The following is an 18,052-nucleotide window of genomic DNA, read 5'->3' as shown; positions in this document are numbered from 1 at the left end:
TGTAGAGGAATTTGGAGGCAAAGCACAGGAGCTTGAATGTGATTCTCAGGTGAAATAGAAGCCAGTGAAGAGAACTACATGATGCAGCAAGAGATGCAGCAGAATAGGAGTGGTGAGAAGGCTGTGTATGGGGTAGGTAGGTGGGTGGGATGTGTATGGGGTAGGTAGGTGGGAAGGCTGTGTATGGGGTAGGTAGGTGGGCTGTGTATGGGGTAGGTAGGTGAGAAGGCTGTGTATGGGGTAGGCAGGTGGGAAGGATGGATGAGTCTGGCTGCAGCATTCATAATAAATTGTAGAGTAGAGAGTCGGGTTAGTGGAATATCCACTGGAGAGGAGGAGGTTACAGTAGTCAAGAAGAGAAATGATAGGAGTGTGTACAAGGAGTTTGGTGGTCTCTGGGGACAGGTAGGAGATGTTGCATAGGTGAAAATGACCGGACCTGGAAATGTTCTAAAGAGAGGGCAGAATCAAAGGTGACCCCAAGACAACATGCCTGAGGGGAGGGCCGAATAACAGTGTTATTTTCAGTTGGATATGGATTGTGTGTGTGTGGGGGGGAGAATGAGTTCTGTTTTATCAAAGTTATTATTAATAATAATATTAATAAACAGAATTTAAATAGCACCAACATATTATGTAGCGCTGTACATTAAAAAGGAACCTGTCAGACATCCATGATGGGATAGCCGTCAGACATTTATGATCCTGAAAAGTATTGAAAACAAGTTTTACAGGTCTTGTTACAATGCTAAGCTCCTCTCTGTTGCTGTAACATGCATTCATTGCCCTTTAAAATATATATATTCTCATCCTTCCAAGCTGAATAACATTGAACATCATTCAACCCAGAAATCTTGCGAGTGCAGGACATCATGGGTCACCATGGCATCATAAGAATGAGTACGGGTAAAACAACATTCATTTGTAGCTTAAACATCAGTGTGGTCAGCATGGGATCCCTAAAACCTGAAAGTTATTTTAAGGGTTCCCTCATATAAAAAAGGTCGAGAAATGCTGATTTAACTGGAATAAATGTATTTGCCAGAAGAGAGAGGACTATGCCAGCTTGGCGCTGGTCAGAAACTAGAGAGAAAATAGTGTTGAGAATACCTGTTACTTGCCTCTCCCGATGTGTTCCTGCAACATTCATGGAACAAAGGTGTCACACAGGATGCAGCAATACAAATTAGTTGCATATGTGTACAGCTATTTCAGTTTACAAAATGATGCAGCATTATTTTACCTTTTACTGTATTGTAAGAACACGTTCAGTTATGGGGAAATTCAAGTCATAGGTCAATACATTTTAAATAAATAACTTTAAAATAATTTTACATCTGAAATGAGCTTGGTAAGTGCACAATGAACAGTTGGTGGACTGAGACTGTTTGCCATTGTGTTACACACAATACAACTTAACAGTGTTGTGAGCTGAATGAGACAAAGCAATAACGGTTCTTACTGTTAAATTATGTGCTACCTTTCTCAAGTATTACGTAGGTGAAAAGTAACCATTATGATGTTCTTTATTTAAATCTCTAAATATAGCAGAGCGCTGCATAGAGTTGTTTGGAGTTCTTATACTCAATCGTACTCTCTGCATGGGTGCTTTAGGGGATTATTCAACATGGCTACACACAGAGTGAACATTCTATTTTAGGAACAGCACTCACCAGAGATCTTGGCAATTCTAATGTTCCCGATTCTTACTGCAGTCATAGCTCAGCTCAAGGCCTCTGACCTAGACATGCAAGATAACTATAGCGGATGCATTATTCTGCAGGTTCCAGAGAAAGACATATGTGTTCTCATAAACACAAATGAAACTGAATAAAATGCTTCTTGAAGATTAAGCTATCCATAGGCATTGGACCTGATATGGGTAATTTTGGAAGAATTAGGAAATCATTTCTATGGACATTTTTTTACAAGCCAGAAAATACCCATAACCACCAAGTCTCAAGGTGAAAAGATTCAAAATGAGGAATTCCCTGGAGATGGAGGTGTCCAACCAACCCTATTTACGCCTCCATACCACTTTATAATTAAGTATCCAGGCAGTTGGATTTTGCATGCCCATTCAACCACCTTTCTAAGTCAATGGTTCATTAAAGAGCTGGATTTTCTTATCTCACTCATCTAAAAGATTTCAAAATATGCAGCAGATGATCTGGAAAACATGGCTGTAACCCCTATTTTATTTAGATTTGAAAAAACTGCAACATAATTAATTCCGATTTAATTAACTGCTTGATGTCCTCCAGAATTTCTAGCATCATTTATTGTAATTATTGCTGGCTAATTCATCTGGAAAATAAAGCTGCAACTCTGGGTAACACCGTTCTGTTTGATGCAGCAACCCTACATTTTATATAGTAAAGTTTAATGTCAACTTGCCTTTTAAACTTTTCATTTTTACCCATAGATATTCTGAAATATTCAGTCTATAGATTACACAGGGAACAATAACAAAGACAGCACATATAGGAAGAAAGAGATATACATAGAAATAAAGATTGGAGAGCATGGTAAAGGGCAGGAATCTTTGTTTTATTGATCCCTTTATCATTATTATTATAAAGTATTTATATAGTGCCAACATATTATGCAGCGTTGTGCAAAGTCCATATTCATATCACTAGCTGTGCCTCAAGGGGGTTCACAATCTATGTCCCTACCTCAGCCATATGTCTTTGGTCAATTTTGGGGGGAAGCCAATGAACCTAAATGCATGTTTTTGGAATGTGGGAGGAAACTGGAGGAAAGCCACTGCAAACTCCATGCAGATAGTGTCCTGGCCGAGATTTGAACCTGGGACCTAGTGCTACAAAGGCCAGAGTGCTAACCACTGAGCTACCATGCTGCCCCATGATGCCTGTATATTATTGGGCCAATGGACAGTAAAATACCCTTCATGAGAAATCTGGGGAATGGTTAGAATTTCATTTAGGTTGATTTCTATTTTCCCAAGGTCAGTAATTTGCATTGCAAAGTTTGTAGCATATTATACTGTAGATTAATTCTTGATTTTGTTCTGTGGATTCACCATTCTAGCAGCCGTTTCCTTTTGATATGAGAGGAACTGTCTGCTATAATGATCAGTCTATTTGATGATGCAGGAGAAAAATTGCTGGTGAAAGCAGTGAGCCAATCATTGAAGCAGCAAATTATTTCTCTGGGTGTTCGGTACAAATGGTTTATACACCCTTAGTGATATTAATATTACAAGGAACCATTTTTTTTATTTTTTCAATGGTTTTGGAAAATAGTTGCTAGCTAAAAACTAAAGCAGATGGGTAGGTCTAAATAGAACTGAATTAAATAAGTAGTGCAGCTAGTTTTGTGATTTAGGAACTCTTGTTCGACAATACAGCCGACCAAATCTAAAAAATACCCCTTGTTTGCCGACTAGACAATGTAGGAGCCACAATGGGAAAGTCATCACAATGCTCACTCATGAACCTGAATAATTAAAGCTCTCCATTGCTGGAGATGATACACTTTCATCAGTGAAGCTGGGTGATCCAGCAAACCTGGAATGGCCATTTGCAATTTGTTAGCAAACGTTTTCAATCCTGGACCAGATCCATTTCAAGTTTGCTGGATCACCCAGCTTCACTGCTAAAAGTGTATCCCCTCGAGCCTTGAAAAACTTTGAAAATGGCTATAGTCTATGGGCCTGATTTATTACTTTTAGAACCTGTATGAATCAGTTTGTTGCTTTGCAGAGGTCAAAACTAATATGAAAAAGGTATCTAGTCTCATTTAAACCTTTTATTAGCCATGAATATAGAAGGAAATACTATGCTGGATGTCTCTTTTATGTCTGCCTGGGCCCTTTTGTGAAGATTTCCCTTTATTTCATGTCCTGTAGATGTAATACAAACTCAAAGGAAATCTCCAAAGTGAAGTAAACATTAAATGTTTGGTAGTTTTCACCAGATTTAGCACTGAATAATTTCCTCTAACCTCCTGTTTTGATGACAAAAATTCTGGACATTTGAGGGTGTGAGTAATCCTAGAGGCTCGTAGACAGTAATGATATCACAATAATGACAGAAGCTTCCCTTAGGAACACTTAAAAAATAAAATGTTGGCTATACATTAATTTTAGTTTCATTTGGAAACTCACAAAATTCTTTTTTTATTGAATATTGCAACTTTTTTTATGTTTGTGTCTGTCTGATGTGTAGCTTTAGCCTTTGCGTAATATACTAATTACTTATAAAAATACCAAAACGAAAGCATATGGCCCTGGAGTTTCATGACCTGTATAGATCCTTACAGTAGGCCCTTGCCTGTGCTGTCTGGAATAAAGGAGGAAATGCTTTGTGTGGTTTACATTATTACATTACGCCTGGTTCTGGTTACAGCAATATAGACTGGGCTCATTTGGCATTCTCCAGAGAGATTATTAAGCAGACACAAGACAGGTGTACATGCCAGGACTGTGATAAATCTTCCAGACAGGCTATGGTAATGTCTGTTTTTCTGTGTGCAGAGTAGTAGTCGGCTGTGTGCAAGCGAGGTAAGGAATGAATTAAATCCGGCAACCCCCCATTCACACAAAGACACAGATGAGCTCTGGTTTTAACATGATTCCTCCAGCAGATGGCGATGTTCTATCATCCCTTACACCATCAGGACCATTAACAAAATAACACTTTCCTCTAGCTGGGTAACAGGAGCTGGAGAGACACCTGGTAACAATTATGTGATGGAACAAAATGTAACAATGGATTATAGTAACCGAGGTCGCTGATGATTGTTTAAAGGGAGCCTGTATAATTAACACAATAGGAAATGACAGGGCACCTTAGGTATGAAAATGGAAAAGAATTGGCAATGATGTGTCTGCATTTGCCTATATCGAACAATATATAAATGTTATTATTATTCTTATTATTATTACTATTATTAATAAACAGTATTTATATAGTGCCAACATATTACGTAGCGCTGTACATTAAATAGGGGTTGCAAATGACAGACGAATACAGACAGTGACACAGGAGGAGGAGAGGACAGCTTACAAATCTAGGATATATATATATATATATATATATATATATATATATATATATATATACATACAGGGTTCTCCCCAGGCACTTTTAGCTGGGTGCACCACCCGGCACTTTTCTGCACTCACCCGGCTGTTTTTGGGTGGTTACCAAGGAGTCTGGTCACAATACACAGGCTGCCACCCACCTAAAATTTCTTCCCACCTGGCTTAAAAAAAATTCTGGGTTGAGCACTGTATATATATATATATATATATATATATATATATATATAGTGCAACTTGTTTAATGAATAAGATTCTATACCGCACTAGCAAAAGTAGGAGGTCTTGTTCAGAAAAAAACTATATAGCCAAAAAGGCACAAGTACATGCCACTAAAGCAAGGATCCAATTGACTTGCATACCTAAACATACCTAAACTCAGAATTTATACTTTACATAAAAGGGCAGACAACCCTTTTATATAAAGTAAAAAGTTTGTGTTTTTTTTTTCTTGTTTGCTTAGGCGATCCTGTGAGCGCAGAGCCTCGCGGCATACCTATGTCACGCATCCTGGGAGGCGCTTGGCTGCTCCTTCTGCACATACACAAGCATCTCTGGCATGCGCAGGAGTCCTTTCATCAAAAGAAAAAAAATTGCTGCTCTCACGCATGCGTAGTGAGATCACACGATCCCGCATCTGCAGGAAGAAGAGGAGAGAAGATGTCGGGCCGCTCTGTGCACAAGACGGATACCAGGACGACGTGGGACCCGATGGAAGAAACTTCCTGACGAATAGACCGATCAGCAGGATTGAAGGTCAGTGTGATTTTTTTTGTTTTCTTTACTTCTGCATTATTACCAAAACTTACTTGTAGAGGCTCTTTTCCTGTACTGAAATTGCTCACTCTATGTTGACTACATACTGTGAGTGTGCCACAGTGTGCATGAAAAGCTGCGGCAAATCAGATAGTGACATCAAGAATTATCTATTTTTTTTTAACAGAATTCCCCCAGTGATTGCTAGGGGTTCCTTGAGTCACACACAGATATTGCATGATAACAGTTTAGAGCAGTGTTTTTCAACCAGGGTTAATACAGAGAGCGCTAGGGGTTCCGTGAGCAATAAGAAATGTATGACTCTCGGGTCAGTATAAAGGACAAAAATGATCTTTTCGGCTGTAAGGGTGACATTCCTCACACTGGCCAGGAATGTAAGAGGAATTCTTCACACTGATCATCACACTAATATACAGTGAGCTATAATAATTATAGCAGGGTTCCCTGAAAGTTATTTTAAGAGTTCCCCCATGTTAAAAAAGTTAAAAGAAAAAGTTGATCTAGTCTTTTTCTCCCCAGTCCCTGGTCTGCTTCTTTCATCCACTTAAAATCAGTTCTTTCAATCACAGCTCAGCATCACATGTGAAGTTTACCATACTCCAAAAATATGTACATCACCATAAAATAAGAAACATTGTGGGCCACACAGAGTCCCCTTCATCAGGTGTTTATTATATCCTACAAAGCCCTTAAGTGTCATCTATTTTCTACTGATTAAAAAGTAATCAAAAAATAGTGTTTGGACTGCCGTCAATGTATTTTCAACGCGGAACTTACAGAAGAGTTTCCTCGCAATGCTCATGAACTCCAAACCCCACACAGAAAAGGCTAATTCTATTAAGTGAGCAAGGATTATCTGTTACAATAAATTCTGTTTTTCCCATCTCCTCTGGTCACACACCTTACATTAATGAGATCTGCATGCAATTTTAATTTGGAAGGGTACAGTAAATCCTGAACACATGGCAGCCATTCAATATCTCAGAGCTTTATTGAGACGAAAACAGCCATTTCTCTGCCAGTAATTGCTTCCAAATTAGCACGGATATTAGGGCCGATGACTGTCAATGAAAAGGTATTGCTGTAGCCTGCAGCCAGTTGGAAAAGCTGCTAGCTGTGCAAGACCGTGAATATTTATGGTACAAAGTTGCACTAGAATTATTTTCTGCATGTGCACCTAGTATTACCAATCACCTGGTATTACCCATTGAAAACAAATAAGAACAGGGCCCAGAGCTGAGCTTTTGTGGTCAGAACTGGCCTCATTTTGCTTGCAGCCCAATAAGCATTGTTAAATTAGTACTATGCTTCATTATCTGCAGAATTTTCCCATTTATGTGAATGCAGAGAGAAAGGCGAGAAGTAGAAGCACTGTACAAGTATATGCTAACAATGTTCTGTAAGATATTTAAAATCATCAATATAATTTTTTTAATGTAAAATATTACTTCAAATTAAACAATGACTAATTTTTTAGCCCTCCTAACACCCCCCCCCCCAAAAAAAAAAAAAAAACCTCAGCAAAAATGTATTCAGTCACATGGCACCAATGTGATTCTGGCATAAATTGTCCTCATTTTGCTTCCTCACAACTCCCTTTGGTTGTTGCCAGCAAATGTAGAAAATTCCAATGTGAATTCACAATTTCCCTCCTGTTGCAGCATTGGGGGTCTGGGTGAATTGCTGCTGGGGGAAGGGGGTGTATCAAATTCTAAATAAACTGAATATTTTTTCTCCTCCCCCTCAAGATTAAATAAAATATTAAAAATGCAAGGGGAAGGTACGGCCAACTGGGAAGGGTTGCAGGTATGAAAATCTGTTGATTTTCCCTGTACAGTTTTTTTTAAAGAATTATAATTATTATTATTAGATAAATGGGAGAGAAAGAATGTGGCTTTTATGGCATACTGGTACTGTTAAGATCATTAACTACTATATTTCAAACAATACACAAGAAATAAAACCAAAAAATACTGTGCAATAACGGTTATATTCACATAGGTACCGTTAATGTTGTAAGCAGTAGTACTATTTGAGCTTCTTACATCTAGATAATGAAGCTCAATTATAAAGGCCATTCAATTTTTTTGATCAAACATTAATGATAGATAACTTAGGGTCTCATACCTGACGCGTTTTGCACATTGGCTTCCTCAGGGGATATTGAGACCAAGATTGCCTGTGGTATAATAAACATAATATCAGTTCAAAAAAGAAATAATCTAGCGTGTTTGATATACAAGACACCTTAAAGTTCTAAGAAAACTGAAAAGTTATCATATGACTATATAATGTGGTGATGAACACCAAAATCTGGTTTAACATAAAACACATTCTATGTACACGATAATAATGATTTATTACTTACTTTGAATTATTTATGGTGGGAGGGGAATTGAAGGTATTTTTATTATGAAAATATGTTTCAAGCTGGTTGAACTTCGTCCTAAGGTGTGATATGTTAAAGCCTATGAAGTTTGAGAGGAAAAGAAAGGTCTACATTTTTTTTTTTTTTTTTAAATTGGTTTTAAAAAGTGCAAGTTCCAGGGTTGGCATGTTCCAAGTTGGCTGTTCCAATCCTAGCATTGATACCTAGTGAATCATTGACCAGGATCATAAAAGGAGCCAGTTACATGTAAAAAGTCTAAAATCATATCCCATGTGATTGTTCCAGGATCTCCAGTCCCCAGGTTAGGAGGTGGGGATTAAGACCCTGTTGTTGATAAGTAATTCATTTTCAACAGCTGACTTCAATAACAATAAATATTTTTTTTTCCATTGGCAGCTGCTTATATGAAGTTTAACCCTAAAGTAAATCCGTGCACTGCATATGCAGGACAAAGCCACAGATTCAATTCACTATCCACCTTCCCTCACACCCTGTACACCTACTGAATAGCACCAGTGCATGGTATTTGTTCTTCACCTCCATGTGACACGGCTAGGCCAAATAATGAATAGGATGGCAATGGGCCAAAGGGTAGGTGATTAAGGTAAGTGAACTTTTTCCTCCCAAGTTTTCTAAAAAGAGAACCGGTGTTTGATACCATTCTCAAGTGTCGCAGAGTGCTGCCCAAATCCTGTAGTGGTGCTTATTACAAGGCAAGCACATGTCTGCATGATGTTGCTTTTATGTCTTTCCTGGGACAATACTCCAACTTGGTTGTAAAACTTTAAAGCTGTTATGACAGGTTCCCTTTAACACACATATGGTTTAACAACTTATATTTCTTAGGGTTACTGCATTAGGAAGTCTTCCATAACTTAAACAAGTCACTTGGGGACTTCCATACTCAGAGGGGGAAACAAACAGACCGGGGCCATGAGCATATGACTCATTATTAATCAGTCACACGTGGGCTACTACCTGAATTGCTGCTCCCTGGGGGGAGGTTCAGTGACATCATGACCTCATCACATTTCCTTCCTCACACCTGTCCAACGCCATTTCTATACCCCAGAGAGCAGCCATTATCTTGTCTTGCTGTCTGCATTCCCCAAGACTTCATCATCATCACTGTCACTAGTTCTAAATTATTGCATTGCTTGAATCCCTTGGATACAGTTACAGATACTGCTACTTTAAACTTGTGTAAAATTTAGAGGTTTAATAAATCTTTTGAAAACTTGGCTTGTATAGAGATAAAAAATTTAAATAAGTAATTACATTAAGATCTCCAGGAATAGTTATTGGAATATATGAGGAGATATCAGCTATATTCTGGGAGATAGCTGTATGCACATAGATGACTTCCTATGACCACCACTAACATCCACTGGACGACCAAACCACGTTTAATATAAAGCATTTTCTTTAGATTTAGTGGCATACGACAGAAAATACATTTTTGTGCTGCTGCGGTACAAAAGCTTAACCCCCATGCTTTTCTCGGTAAGTGGTCCTCTCAGATATCACTTCATTAGATGTTATATGCTACTCGTCTCCGCTGCATCAAAGGATACTAGCAGACAAATGAGAATATGATGTCAGCTGGCTGCAGAAGATGAATGTCAGGTTAAAGTCTACTGCAACTCAGCAGGCCAGCAGCCTTTATATTTTTTCATGTTTCACTAAAGTACTTTGCACATTTATATGAAACTAAGTGCAGTCCTTTGATAAACTATTTCAGGGGGTACGAAAAGCAATGAGCAACCAATCCGATTTCAGTTTAATCAGTTTTTATCTTTGCTTCAATTTTTATTTTTCTCATATTATAAATATTAAAGGCACCTTTGCTGCTGCTAGGTCTTCACATGCTATGCAGGTCTAACTGGCCTGTCATAGGATTCTGTGAAACTTTCATTCTATCCATTTGAATTAAGGTCAGTGTTGGAAATACCTGGCCTGGATTGTCATGAGGATGGTCAATCGGGGTTGCAGAAACAGACAACAGATAGATTTTAATGCAAACTCAAAGCAAAGATAAGTGGGGTGTTTTCAATTAAAGGTGCGACTTTACCTGTACACCACCTCTTAAGCCTTAAAGAAAGAATATTTAGCACACTCTTGCCATGTGTCATGTGTATTGCAATGATATGAAAATAAAATATAACAAGAAAAATCTTCTAAAAAATGTCATTACTTTATCTGATGTCATTTGCAATCTCTGTTTAATGTATATATTATATTGGCTATATAAATAGTGTTTAATAATATTAATAATATTCTTTTATATCACAGTTAAACGGAAGAATGAGGAATATATGCAATATAAACAAATGTGGCATGTACACAGGATATGTATTTATACAGAGATTTATACTGGAGCTAAAAGAGAAACATTTGAGAAGCAACGAAGGATAATTGTGATCACTGCCTTCTTCTAGATGGCAAATGCCACATAATCCTAGTCACTGGATATTTGGCATTTTCACCCTGTTAGGACTCAATACTAATCTATCATTGTCATGGCCTCACTGACCAAACACAGGGCGGAGGAGATGGGCCAGGACCCAGGATTTAGTAGTTCATCAGTATTTAAGTGACAAATGGCTGGCACATGGCTTAGTATTTGGTGCCTTCAGCTATTTTAATTTGTGCATTCACTTTGCTCTTCAAAATGCATTATCATGCAAAGCTAAAACAAGGACACTTCACTGTGAAGAAGTAAATCCCAGAATTGCACCTAAATTAGCTAAAGCCAAAAAATCCAAATGCTGATTCCAAGTATGAAATTAAATAAGTATCTGAAAAGCATAAACAATTTTGCTGCAATGCGCCTGTAGGTGAATTTATTTATTAATACAAGGATAACTGTATCCGCAAAACCCACTGCCATGCATCAATGTCTAACCCCAGTGAAAAACTGCATTCTAATTAAATACTTTCCCTCTGAGGTTTAACAAATGTGTAACCTGCAGATAATAAATTTTATCATCCAGCAGTTTGTGACAAAAAGTTTGATGGGAAAATAAGCAAAGTCAGCGTGCGATCCCAAAAAAAGCACACGGTTGTTTGCTGGGAAATATTTGTCCTTTTTGTGCCCTGTTGTACAGAAGCTGAACGCTGTGCAGAAAAATCTGAGGAAAACATACACTGGATTTGGTCAACGTACTCAGAAATGTGGCACAAACCTCTCTAATAAAAAAAAAAGGGAAGAGGTGCCAACCAGCTGTGCAATTTTACAAGAAGAGAGGGGGTATTATTAGCCTGTGAGGCCGGACACTGAGCTTCAAAGTAAGGAATTAGAGGAGAGGAAGTGCAATGGCTCTGTTCACAGATTGACTGGACCTTAATGCATCTCCCTGCAGGACCATAAATTTCTGGAAAGAATTGTCGCGTGCTACAATGCTTCCTCTTGCTAGAGTGCACAGGCTACACATGGAAACAGAAAAGCCTTTAGAGGTGAGGCGAAAAGAAAAACTGAACCCTTCCTTAGGCGAATTTACATAAACAGACTAAATCTGTCAAGCTTTCATGCTGTGTCTTTAAAATAAACAATGAATTTCCCTGTGCAGCCATAGATCATGCATGCTGGCTTAAAGGAGATCATACATCCAATAGATCCAGGAATCAAGGAGAATTTTGTTTTTAACAGGGAACTGCTAAAATCTAATAAAAGTGCATCCAATTCTCACTCACGCTCTTCTCTTACCAAAATAATTACCTGACACCTCTGAAAATTGTCCACTTCACTTTATAATACTGACTGACAGCATTGAATACACAAAGCAAAACAAACTGGACCAGTACTGCCTTCTGGGAGCCGAACAGAAATAAAAGAAACAAAAATGTAAACTTTATGTGTACTAATACAGATGTTCAAAGTATGATTTATATCCTTCAGAAACAAAAGCTGATGTTTGATAATGTAGAAAAGGTGATGATAGGGTTCTGTTTAAATAAAATTCATTAATAAAATTAGGCTGCAAAACTCTCTTTCAATCCAACGCTTCCCCCGCAGTAATATCACTGTGCCAGTCAACATTAGGGCATGATGAGGGCTCCTTGCATTCACTATGTATTTGTGAGGCGAATAACTGGGACCTCAGTATACCTGGTACCCTTTGCATCCGCCTCTGCACCACATGCCAATATAATAACAATAATTATTATTATATGTCCACAAGGCAGCAAAAAAAAAAAAAAGATTCACACACATTGGGTGCCTTCCAGGGAGACTGGAGGCCCTAGTAAAATTTTAAAATGGAATTTCCTAAATTTCCTTTTGGCATTTTGTCCATAGTAAATATGCCTATTGAACACTGCATTGTCTTCTACTAGACCTCCATTCTGCTGCTGCATGCTCCATCCAACGGTGCCATATTGGTTTCAGAAGTCAATTGCTATTTCCTAGTTTTAACAGCCTACCCCCCCCCCCCCCCCCCCCCCCCGGTCATGCTGCCCAAGCACGCCATCCATTGATCCTGTCCTGAAGCCTCCAGAGATATGTGACATAAATATCCCAGGAGGTAAGAAACAGCTGGGTGCCTATATCACCCTATATCTTAGTAAAGAACAGTTTTAATTTGCAGGAGATGGGAAAGGAATCATATGTGAGAAAAGAAAATGTAGAATATCCGTTCCAAGCACATGATTCTGCATTAATTTGTGGGAAGACTACAGGAAATTGGTGTATCGGGTAACCAATCATATTCCAAACTACTTTTTAATCTGCACAAGTTACAGAGTGAAATAAATTATACTTTTGGGTTTGCGGTTTTAAGATTTTTAGAAATTTGTTTTTGGTTTGTTAAACTTATAATGCATAATATATAGTATTAGAGGGTCAAGTATATTACGTGCATACTGGTCATGCTAAATCAGAAGAATCAGCAATGGAACTATTCTGATCCCTCCCACTACCTGCATTTAGTATACAATCACTTCCATATTCATGCTCCAAAACTGCGTTGTGTTAACAAAAACCTCCATGCTGCACTTTTGATGCACTAACTATAGTTTCGTTAAATGGCGTCTTGCAAAAACCAATGCAATTTGTCTATAAATGCACAGCATAGCATAGACTTTATTGCATTTATTGACACAGGTAGTGTGAATGGACTCTCAGAGAGCAAGTAAAATATCGATTCCAATTATTAGCAAAGAGAACAAGCTTAAAAACTGGTATGCAGTGCTCTACCCAATAATTATTTTAAGCAGGGTGGGAAACAAATTTAGGCGGGTAGCAGCCCCTGTATTGTGACCCAAATCATCAGCCCCTGTATTGTGACCCAACTCATCAGTCACAGTTTCTGAAAAGTGCAGGGTGGTGCACCCGGCTAAAAGGGGCTGGGGAGAACACTGGGTATGTACCATAAAGAGTGGATTTATCATCTGTTACCTGCTAATTCATTGGAGGAAACCTATGCTGAACTAAAATGTGACAACCTTGCTGAAGGATCTGATTTATTTTTTTCTATTGTTTTGACTATATTGGGGCAAAGTTTAATTGGCAGTGAAGGAACTATTCTGTGCTGCTTCTTTGTATAAGAATGGGGTCATGTCACAGGATGATTTGTTATAAATGCCACGTCTACTATATAGGCAGAATGCAACAGGCTGGTAGGATTACCCTGTACTACCCCCAGAACTGTGTTGTACCTCTCTACCCACAGAGAAGGATGACAAATGAGTCGGCTGCCTCCAACCCATTCGTTCCAGAAAGGAACAAAGACACTTTGTAGAGAGAGGAATCATCATTGCTGTAATATCACATGGCTCGTCATCCGGAACTGGGATAGACTTGCACACAGGCATGTAATGCATACCAGAAACAAGGATGCTGTTCCCAAAGAGAGTGATAATTACCGCTGTTTCTCTGCCAGGCCAGGCTCAGGCAAGCTGTAAATCTACACACTGTTAATAAGTAATATTCTAGACTAGAATATGCTCAGATTATGTCATATGCTGTCAGTTTACTGAACCATTCAAAGATTTTACTGTGGGGTTTTAAAGGACAAACTTGTTAGTGAAGTCATGATAAAATGTGTCCAAGGTCAAAACATTTTTTTTTCATATTACCCAGCTCTGGTTTTATTATTGACTTTGTCCCAGTTAGGAACATCTACTTTCTCTTGGTGAAAACCAACAGTGAAAAGAGAACCCTTGTTGTCACCAGAACAGGAGGGACAATCTTCCAGGTCCTGTGACAACTAATAGAGGATTTCCCTCACTGAGTAGAGATTTCCTTTCACTTGTTATTGCGTCTACAGAGCAGGAAGTCAAGGCTAATCTCCGCAGCCTGACATATGAAACCTAAAAAACTGGGGTTTAACCATTACCTACTCTTTCCAAAAAAAAAAAAAAACTTTAGAAAAGATTTGCATTGCATTTGTAAAGATTTAGGAGGCATTGGCACAGATGTGTTTTGTTAGAGAACACTGAAGAAAGAAAACAGTGAAAGAATCTGTAACAATATACCTGAAAAGGTATCACCTTGTCTGTCTTTTTTATCAATCCTCCCTGCTTGTTTTCTTCTTAATTTTTATGACAGATAAAGCTTTACTAATAAATATATGTAAAGTGGAACTTTGGACACAATTTTAAATAGGCTGCGATATTTAAAAATCTTACCTCTTCATCTTAAAAGTTCAATACTTTATTTTACAGCTCCTGCTGTACTTCCTGGATATGAGATCTGTGGATATTATTTATTGCTACACTAGTGTTGTTTTGGCATTTTCTGCCATTGTCCCAAGGGAGAGAAGAAAAAAAAACAACAACAAAACAGGAGCTGTACATCTTCATACAGCAGAAGCAACAACAATAAAATAATGAACTGTGAAGCAATCCAGAAATAATACACATGAGCAAAAACAAAAACTGTCCATTAGATATAACTAATACCCCTTATATAAAAAGAAATAACAAATGTGCTGAAGAAAACATGCTAAGGAAGCAAAGCAACAGTATCAGTGTGCTGCTGATCAACATTCAGTCAGGTAGCCTGCAAGGAGACTAATTCTCCTAGATGGCATATTACAGTGCTCAACCCAGAATTTTTTTTAAGCCGGGTGGGAAGACATTTTAGGTGGGTGGCAGCCCCTGTATTGTGAACAAACTCTTCGGTAACCACCCAGAAACAGCCGGGTGGGTGCTGAAAAGTGCCGGGTGGTGCGCCCAGCTAAAAGTGCCTGGGGAGAGCCCTGTATTAGGATCCTAAGCTCTTCAGGGCAGGGTCCTCTCCCCTGTCACTGTCTGTATCTGTCATTTGCAACCCGTATTTAATGTACAAGGCTGCGTATTATGTTAGTGCTATATAAACCAATTATTATTATTTTTATTATTAATAATAATAATATTAATAATAATAAAAAATAAAAATGTGCCCATGCATAGCACAGCTTGGCTTCTTTTAGAAGAACCTCCCTATTCAGACTGGGCCTGCTTTTCCAAGGACTTGAGATCTAGTTTGATGATAGTAGAAATTATATAATGGTAAAAGCCAAGGAATACTTTACATAAGTATCCTTATTTATCAAATAATATATTATATAAACCCTACCTAAGACTGGATCTGCACCCCTTTTGGTCTGTTAAAAACGCCATTGAAAGCTGAAGAAGAACTGATGGAAATCTTGTGAAAATAAAATACTCTGCCTCTTTGTGCTGTTATTGGTTTCATTGCTTCCAGCCTATTTTGTGAATGATAGAATAATTCCAATAAGGGAGAAGATGTAGCCCTAATATACTTCCTATCCATAAATACAGCATAGTGATTGAGCGTTGTCACTCTAGGCCAGTATTATTAGGTAAAACTGATATAAAAAAAAGTCACTACATCTGAGTACTGATAAGCTGCAGTTTAAACATTCAGATGGCTATAGAAAAAGAAAAATACCAGCTACTAGCAACTGAGAGCAAAAAAAAAATATGTTATAAAAATGTTTTCATCATTGTGTTTTATATTTTCCATTCATATAAAATGTCAGTAAAGTTATTAAAATTAATTTTAACAACCAGGTAATGGTTAATTTGACTCTACTACAGGTCAGATCCGCTCCAAAGATTGCTTCCTCTGCTGCAAGGACTGTGACTGTAAAACTTTATGAGATTTCCGTGACAACAACCATACATGTTTTCTTTACTGGGGGAAATTTCATGTGTCTGTCATGTCTGTTCACTTCAGCCGCAGTAATGGTATACGACACATGTGAACCACTTCCAGACTTGCTGAATGCTATACAAATATTATTATAATTATTATTAATTCAACGGAAGAATTTAACTGAGGTGAAGTCACGGCCAGGAGACGGAAAGCTGGCTTTGGGGAAAGGATTGAACGACTGTCGGCTGTACTTGTTCCGTCAACCAGTAATCCGTCTGGGAGGCAGCTCTCCGTGATATAAGTATATGTGCACTGCCCAGAATATTCTTTCATTGCACTTTTATTGTATGGCAAGTACCTGTTATAGATAGAAGATGTAAAATTCCTAGTAAGTCGGGTATCAAAGTTTATTTATAGCCGTTTTTTATTCTATTTTTACATTTCGGATGGAGCAAGGAAGGTTTAGAACCCCATCAGCTTTTTAATATTATTTGAAGAAGGATGGGGGTTATATATGGCCAATGATAACCAGCACAAAAAAGGAAATCCCAGACTCTCATTGAAATGAGAAAAAAAAATATTCCAATGGGGACATTACATTCCAATTGTTCTGATAGCAACTATATAAAACTGGGAAAATTCATTTCATTTCCTCTTTTTCTTTGTTTTTCCGGAATATCAAAAGAGGGAAAATATTCCCAGAGGGATACAGCATATCTGACCTGTTTCCTTGAATACTTGCCTTTCTCCATGCATAAACATTCATACTTTGGGCTACACCTGAGTGAAAAATACATCCAGGTAGCATGAGGTTAAGTACTTAAGTTACTTTGTTTAAAGGTATACACCCCAAACCATATCCTCATGGGTATCCAAATCAGACCCATGGCCAATGTAGCAGAGTATGGCATTTTAAAGAACTTGTTCTTTGCCATGTTCGAAAAAAGCATCTGTTGATTTTTTTATGCAGCAAGATTTAAATCTACTACAGTGGATCCTAAATCTACTGCACAAATATCGAGCAAGCACTGAGTATTTGTAAACATATGCGCACAAGTATGCTTCCTTATGCACACTTGCTTTGACCATGAATCTCCAAAGAGCCCTCATCACAGTGAAAAGGCTGGGGGATAATGTTAATGTCAATCTATGATCAATTTTTTTTAGAGCATGCAATTTCCTTCCATGCCACTGCCAGCAAATATCCCCATGCATTCATCTGGTATTTGAAATAAATAAATAAATAAATAAAAAGGCATCTTAGGACATTACACTGGAAGTTAAAAAGCAAAATCTGCTTTCAATAAAGAACAGATTTAGTGCATGACCAAATAGTGCTTCATAAATTTGGAGATTTTTTAATGACAGCACTACTGCATAACTCCACATCAATTAAGCTGTGATACACTGTACTAAGGAATGACAGAAAAGAAGACCATATATCATACTTATCCTATAAAGTCCATGCCCTCTTAGCCACCTGTAGCAGTTTTATGAACATAACTGTTTTTGAGATCAGCAGGCTTTATACATAAACACCCACACGTCTGAGAGCTGTTCTAGCTCTACAATATATTTTGGCTAGGACGTGCAAACTTCCGAGGTTAATGTAATGACTGTGGACACTGTTACAGCATATGGCTGATATTTCAATTAACTTGCCAGCACAGACATGATGACAGCTCACACTTATAAATACAGATTAAAAAAAATAAGT

The 18,052-nt window shown here is 38.0% G+C and overlaps 1 long non-coding RNA gene across 2 annotated transcripts in view; it reads right to left on the bottom strand.

The window, feature by feature from the left end:
• Positions 1–18,052, bottom strand: part of LOC140332982 (uncharacterized) — a 160,160-nt gene that overhangs the window by 97,204 nt on the left and 44,904 nt on the right. For both annotated transcript variants that reach the window (XR_011921263.1, XR_011921262.1), the window contains one exon: positions 7,973–8,024. This is a non-coding gene — a long non-coding RNA (uncharacterized lncRNA). The remainder of the gene's footprint in view (positions 1–7,972; positions 8,025–18,052) is intronic.

Source organism: Pyxicephalus adspersus, chromosome 6 (assembly GCF_032062135.1).
Source record: "Pyxicephalus adspersus chromosome 6, UCB_Pads_2.0, whole genome shotgun sequence".
Taxonomy (NCBI): Eukaryota; Metazoa; Chordata; class Amphibia; order Anura; family Pyxicephalidae; genus Pyxicephalus; species Pyxicephalus adspersus.
This window is presented reverse-complemented; position numbering and strand designations above follow the sequence as displayed.